A 6,000-nucleotide genomic window follows, 5' to 3' on the forward strand; every position below is an offset into this window, starting at 1 on the left:
TGTGCTCGTCCCATCTGTCCTGGCACTCACCTCATCACTTCTAACCATCACTGCCCCCCAAGACTCTTTTATCGTACATTGTTGTTTATGCCATCAGTGCTATCAAGTACATTCCCTAACCTATCAAAAGGGAATCTGTCATGGTGGCCATTTGGGGCTGGGAAACTGGCTAATTTCTGTGGAGCAAACAAACGAGAAACTGATCCCTGGCTTCACCTCACACGCCCGTGGCCCTTTCTTGTGCAACCCTCCTGCAGTGATCTCATATGCAGTAAACTCATCTCACCCGACCAACCTAAAACTGCTGTACATACACTTACCATCTTAGGCGGGGACGCTATACTGGCTACTGTCCCATTTACATAATCGGCCTCGCTCAGAGCTGCCTTACAATTAGCAGCCAGACCATGTGTCAAGAATACAACTCTATTGTTCTAGACCTTCACAGATGCACTATACAAATGCTGCAATAAATAAAAGAATATGCAATCTGATGTTCAGAGGTAGATGAATGTGGGAGGTCATCACATCCAATGCTATCAGAGACTGTGATGTTTGGCTCAGATGGAGGTTTTTCTGTAATGAGGACATCCTCTCCAGACTAAGCAATATTCTAGTTTCTTTGCGTCTATAATAACTCCTAAAAGTATTTTTATGTCTTTCTATTCAGTGAGAAACCCGGTTGATGCAATGAAGAAAAATGTATAACTTGTAGTCCTATTTCTTCTTCCTGGTTGTTTTCTTTACTTTCATAGATACTGAAAAATCGTTGTTTATGTGTGGGATGCTTCCTATTTCATCTTGACATCCTAAGCTTAAAGGAGGTTGGTCCTTGCCTCTGTTGCCTGCTTGTGACCCGGTTTTGTGTGTGTGTGTGTGGGTGCAAATGCAATAGGTGTCGCAGTTGCGAGAGATTAGGCTATTGGCTTTGTAAATGACAATGCCATTTATTTATGTTGTCAAAGCCAACACATAAATAAAAATGTTGTCATTTACAATACCAATAGGTCTAACTTTTCCAAAGGCGAAACCGTTGCATGGTCAACCCCATCCTCAATGCCTCCCTGAGGGAGGGGAGGGTCCCTAGCACCTGGAAAAGAGCGATGGTGATCCCCCTCCTGAAAAAGCCGGGTCTTGACGCCGAGGTTCTGGCCAACTATAGGCCAATTTCACTTCTCCCGGCTCTAGCCAAGATCACTGAAAAACATGTCCATGGTGTCCTGTCGAGCTTTTTGGAAGCTAACAATCTGCTCCTTCCATCCCAATCCGGATTCCGTCCTAACCTTAGTACGGAAACGGCTTTGCTGAAGGTCACTGAGATCATCAGGGAGACCTGGGATGTTGGCGGCAGGGCCATGTTGGTCATGTTAGACCTGTCGCCGGCTTTCGACACCGTCCCCCACGAGGCGCTTCTTGCTAGGCTTCATGACATCGGCCTTAGGGGGACGGTGCTCAAATGGTTCACATCTTTCCTTGAGGGCCGCCGCCAGACGGTCTGGGTTTCCCAGAGTTCTGCCGAGATGCCGTCACTGGGGGTCGGGGTTCCACAGGGCTCTGTGTTGAGCCCCACGCTGTTTAACATCTTTATGTCCCCTCTACTGGTTAGAGGCGGCAGACCCGAGAGCAGAGGACGGCCCGGGACCAGGGTTCGAATCCCGGCGCGGCAGGTTTCTGGACCAGGGTCAGCGGACTCGATAATTCTCTCGCCTCGGTGCCCACTCTGATCAGCGATCACACTCGGCAACTCTGGGCATTAGCTTGCCTCATCTTCACTAACGGCCCCACCAGACCGCCGGGGATGCCTGGTCTCACCCTGGAGATACCCATTAAGGGACCATCTCTCAGGGAAGCCAGGAAGGGTTTCGCAGCGGTCGAAGCGCCTTGGGACCCTCCGGGTAAGTAGTGCGCTATATAAATGCCTATACATTTACATTTACATTTACATTTACATTTGGCGGCCGCGGTGGAGGCACATGGGGCCCAGATCGTGTCCTACGCCGACGATACGCAACTCCTCTTCACATGCGGTAAAGACCAGGAGTTCGATGGAGAGAGTATTCGGGGCTGTCTGGGAATGGTCTTCGACTGGTTCCAGTGGAACAGTTTGAAGGCCAATTCGAGTAAGTCTGAGGTCTTATTCTTCGGTTGTGCCACCGATCCTGAGTGGCGGGAATGGTGGTCGTCTGATATGTGTCCTCCCGTACAGTCATCACTGGTTGCTAAAAACTTGGGAGTCAAGCTGGACTATCAGCTTTCGCTGAGAACGCACATCCTCGGTCTGGCTGGTACCTGTAATGGAATTTTGAAAATGCTCCGCAAATTCCTACCCCTGCTGTCTGTGGAGCACAGGCGGATTACTGTGCAGGCTCTTATTGGATCAAGGCTAGATTACGCCAATGCCCTCTTCCTTGGCCTTCCTGACTATCTGGTCCAACGCCTGCAGGTGGCGCAGAACTCGGCCGCCCAGGCAATTTTCGGCCTGCACAGACAAGCTCGAGCTTCCGGGTTGCTAGAGACGCTCCATTGGCTGCCTATCCGGAAGCGGATTATGTTCAAATCTCTGACGCTGATGCACAAAGCATTGTTTGGCTCAGGTGCCGGATATCTGCGCCGGAGATTGGCCTTCTATCGTCCAGCCCGCTCCCTGCGGTCTGAATCCCTTTTTACCGCGGTGGTTCCGCGTGTGAGGAAGGCCCGCGCTGGGGGGCGCTCTTTCAGCTGTAGAGCTCCCCAGCTGTGGAATTCGCTTCCGCTGACGCTTCGCAGCACCGCCAATCTGCTCCAGTTCAGGAAGAACCTGAAGACCTGGCTTTTTAACCTTTAGGCCTTTTTTGTTCTCTTCTTTGTTTCTGGTTCTGTTTATGCTTTGTTGTGTTATTTTTTACTCTGAGCTGCATGTGGAAAGCGCCGGGACACTCTTCTCTAGTAGCCGTGCGCTATATAAACGCATTATAACATAACATAACAAATGCTTGTTACCCATTGCGATAAAGGTGCGGTGGATCCCTGTGATTACCTTCCTGTAGACCTCCTTCTCCGGCTGCTGCAGATCAAGCCCCTCCCTCTGCGAGAAGCAGAGGGGGACGTCACGGAATTCAACTGATGCCTGAAGCACAGATGTTGACAATATCAGATGTATAGCCTAGCTTTTGACTATCAAACACATTTAACCAAGCATGGATCTACAAACACAGAATCTTTATTTAAATCATCTTGTAATGCCAATCACATCTCTCCGTTCTCTCTCCCTTCCACACGCACATGCTTCAACCCCCTTTCAGTACCTTTCCTGTCATTACCACTATTCCTGGACATCCACACTTCCCTCAAATCCCCATCATGATGCCAGTTAAAAGGTCTGCAGTTTATAATCAATCAATCGTTCTTTATAGATCGCAGCAAATCACTCGCTGTTGAGTGGTGATCTGTGCTTTCGAACAGCCAGTCCTGGAGTCTGATCCTGAATTGCTGGAGCAGTCCTGAGGTGCAGTGGAAGGTTGTTCCAGGCTTTGGCCGCCAGGTGTGAGAAGGAATGGGCTCTGCTGTTGCCTCGGTGGATCCGGGGGAGTGTCTGCAAGGAAGAGGGAGGCTGATCTTAGGTGTGGAAGGTCCTGCGTTTGTTGATATATGCTGGCCTTCGTTGTGCAGGGCTTTGTATGCGTGTATCATCATCTTGAAATGGCATCTCGTCTAGAGGAGAAGCCAGCGTAGCTTACCGAGGTGGGGTACGAATTTGGTCCTTCTGTGGACATAGAGTTTTGAACTTCATGTGCACAAATATGAACCTTGCAAGCACAATAAGGGCCCTGCATTTAATTAGAACTTTGGGTTGGTATCATATAATCAAACTGTTGTGGTCCGTACCAGGGAAGGAGGGATTAAAGAGTAGTGGGAGGGTGAAGGCTGTGGTAGATGTTTTTTGGGCTGTCAGAGACAGAATGCTTTCTGAAGGAACCACACATTCAGATCATTTTGCCGTTGTACACGGGATGTCACTTGGGTGGTCACACAGTACAGAACCTCCTATGGGGATTGTTCTGAACCAGGTCAGTGAAAGCTATTTTAAATAATATGAGAGAGCAGGATGTGTTCAGAGGGTGTCTTTCAGAGGGTGCTAAGGTTCGATGGACAAGAAGGGTGAAATTAAGTACAAGTTTGCATCAGTCGGAGGTAGCTCAGGGATAATATGCAATACCTGTAGTGTCCAGTTAGTATTATTTCTTTAAAAAAAGAAAAGTCTTTCATTCCTGCTAACTAAAAATTCACAGTAATAATCTCTTCGATGAAAGAGTAGTAACATTATGGGGCAGATTACGATCTTGCTAGGAAGGCCTCCAGACCGGTTTCGTAACGCGCAAATCTGATTCTGACCGATTCGTCTCACGCTCCGAACGACCAAGTACAATACGCAGTTCTCGTCCGCGTCGACCAAATTGGTTCTGAAACAGATCCTGTCCGCCTGACTCGTTCGGAGCTGAATGGTGCCGTGCAAAGGAGCCGGATTCCCAAAGAGCGAGTACGATACACGATTCAGACAGCTGTATCAACTCTGTCTCAGCTGGATGAAACGGCTGTCAGAATCGAACATAGGGGGGCCGTAGCAGTCCCCCCCTTCATCCGGAGGCCTCCCAATCGTTTGCGTGGGGGTGCACATGGGTCTCCCCGATCCAAGCATGCACAGTGTGGTGGGCAACAATGGATGCCTGCCACAGGGTGTACGCTTTTCCCCACCCACCCCTTTTTTGCTATGGGAGCCTGTGTGCGCGTCGGTACACAGGCTCCTGTAGAGTTCTATAGGAGTCTGAGCGAACCGAGTCTGTCAGCATACAGCTGCACCGTACTCGTTCGGTCGGACTCGCACAGCACGATTCAGTAGGAAAGCCCTCCGGATCAGAGTTGTATGGAGGGCTTTCCTAGCGAGATCGTAATCGCCCCCTATGAATTTAGCCATGTGAAGCAGCCTATGTGCAAAATTTGGCTTCCACAAGCAGGGCAGATTGTTTAGTTTCACTATTTGGCACAGACGTACTAAGTTCTGCAACACACATCGGTGTGAACATGTCCTCCGTTGTGACATTGTCATGTGGTCGTTTGCCAGGTAGTGGCATGCAACAGAAAGGTGTCACAACATCAGCAGGAAGTCTCTGAGTCACTTTGGATTAGCAGGTGAAGGTAGACACTGTGCTTGTTGTCACAATAAAGGGAGTATGCGCAGACACAGTGCTGGTGAAATCACCACTGATGGGTCACCAGTGTCCAGCATTGCAGGGACAGTCAAAGTCCGACACTTTGTGAAGTAGAATATAAAGAAGGGATACCAGTCACAGGTAGAAAGAAGAATACCTCAGTCACCGGAGTCTTTGGCACTCTACTTCAAAGAACTTTAATTTTTCCCTTTGCTTAAATGGTGGCTGAGTTTCATGATGATACTGTCCATCTCTCAGAGAGCTGTAGATAGACTAGACAAAACTCTGCACTAATCAACTGCATAGTGTGGTGGACAGAGAAGTGACAACAGGTCTCCGACCTTACTCAGCTCTTCAAAGGAGGAGGTATTCACAGCAGCACGTGAAGCAGATGGCTGGCAGTTCTCAGCTTCAATAAAGCTTGTTATCAGCACACCCTGCTGTCTCATTTTTGTTCGAGTTGCAGAAAAAGCAGCTGGTTTAATGAAGACAGAGAAAGACAGCCAATCTTTCAAGCTCCTGTTCGGTCCTTTACTCTGTCCTGGCACAGAAAGCTCATCAAAGTAAAACAAGCATTTGCAATGCAATAGGGCTCGCATTAGTAAAGTTAGAGGTATTAGTATTGTAAAAGACACATTTTTTATTTATGTTTTTCTTTTGAAAATAGCGAAATTAATAACTTTGGGCCCGATGTAGGTCGGTCGGTAACGGCCGAAAATCGGTATTTTCGGCCGTTACCGACCGGTATTGAAGAATTGGCATGTAGGGGCACAATTTTACATAATCGGTAAATTTACCGAATCAGTAAATTTAC

At 48.5% G+C, this 6,000-nt stretch overlaps 1 pseudogene; it reads right to left on the minus strand.

Annotated features, from left to right (window-relative positions):
* Positions 1–5,635, minus strand: part of LOC147709769 (uncharacterized) — a 61,401-nt pseudogene extending 55,766 nt beyond the window's left edge.
* Positions 5,636–6,000: the final 365 nt, after the last annotated feature.

The sequence above is a fragment of the Lissotriton vulgaris genome, chromosome 6, assembly GCF_964263255.1.
Source record: "Lissotriton vulgaris chromosome 6, aLisVul1.2, whole genome shotgun sequence".
NCBI lineage: Eukaryota > Metazoa > Chordata > Amphibia > Caudata > Salamandridae > Lissotriton > Lissotriton vulgaris.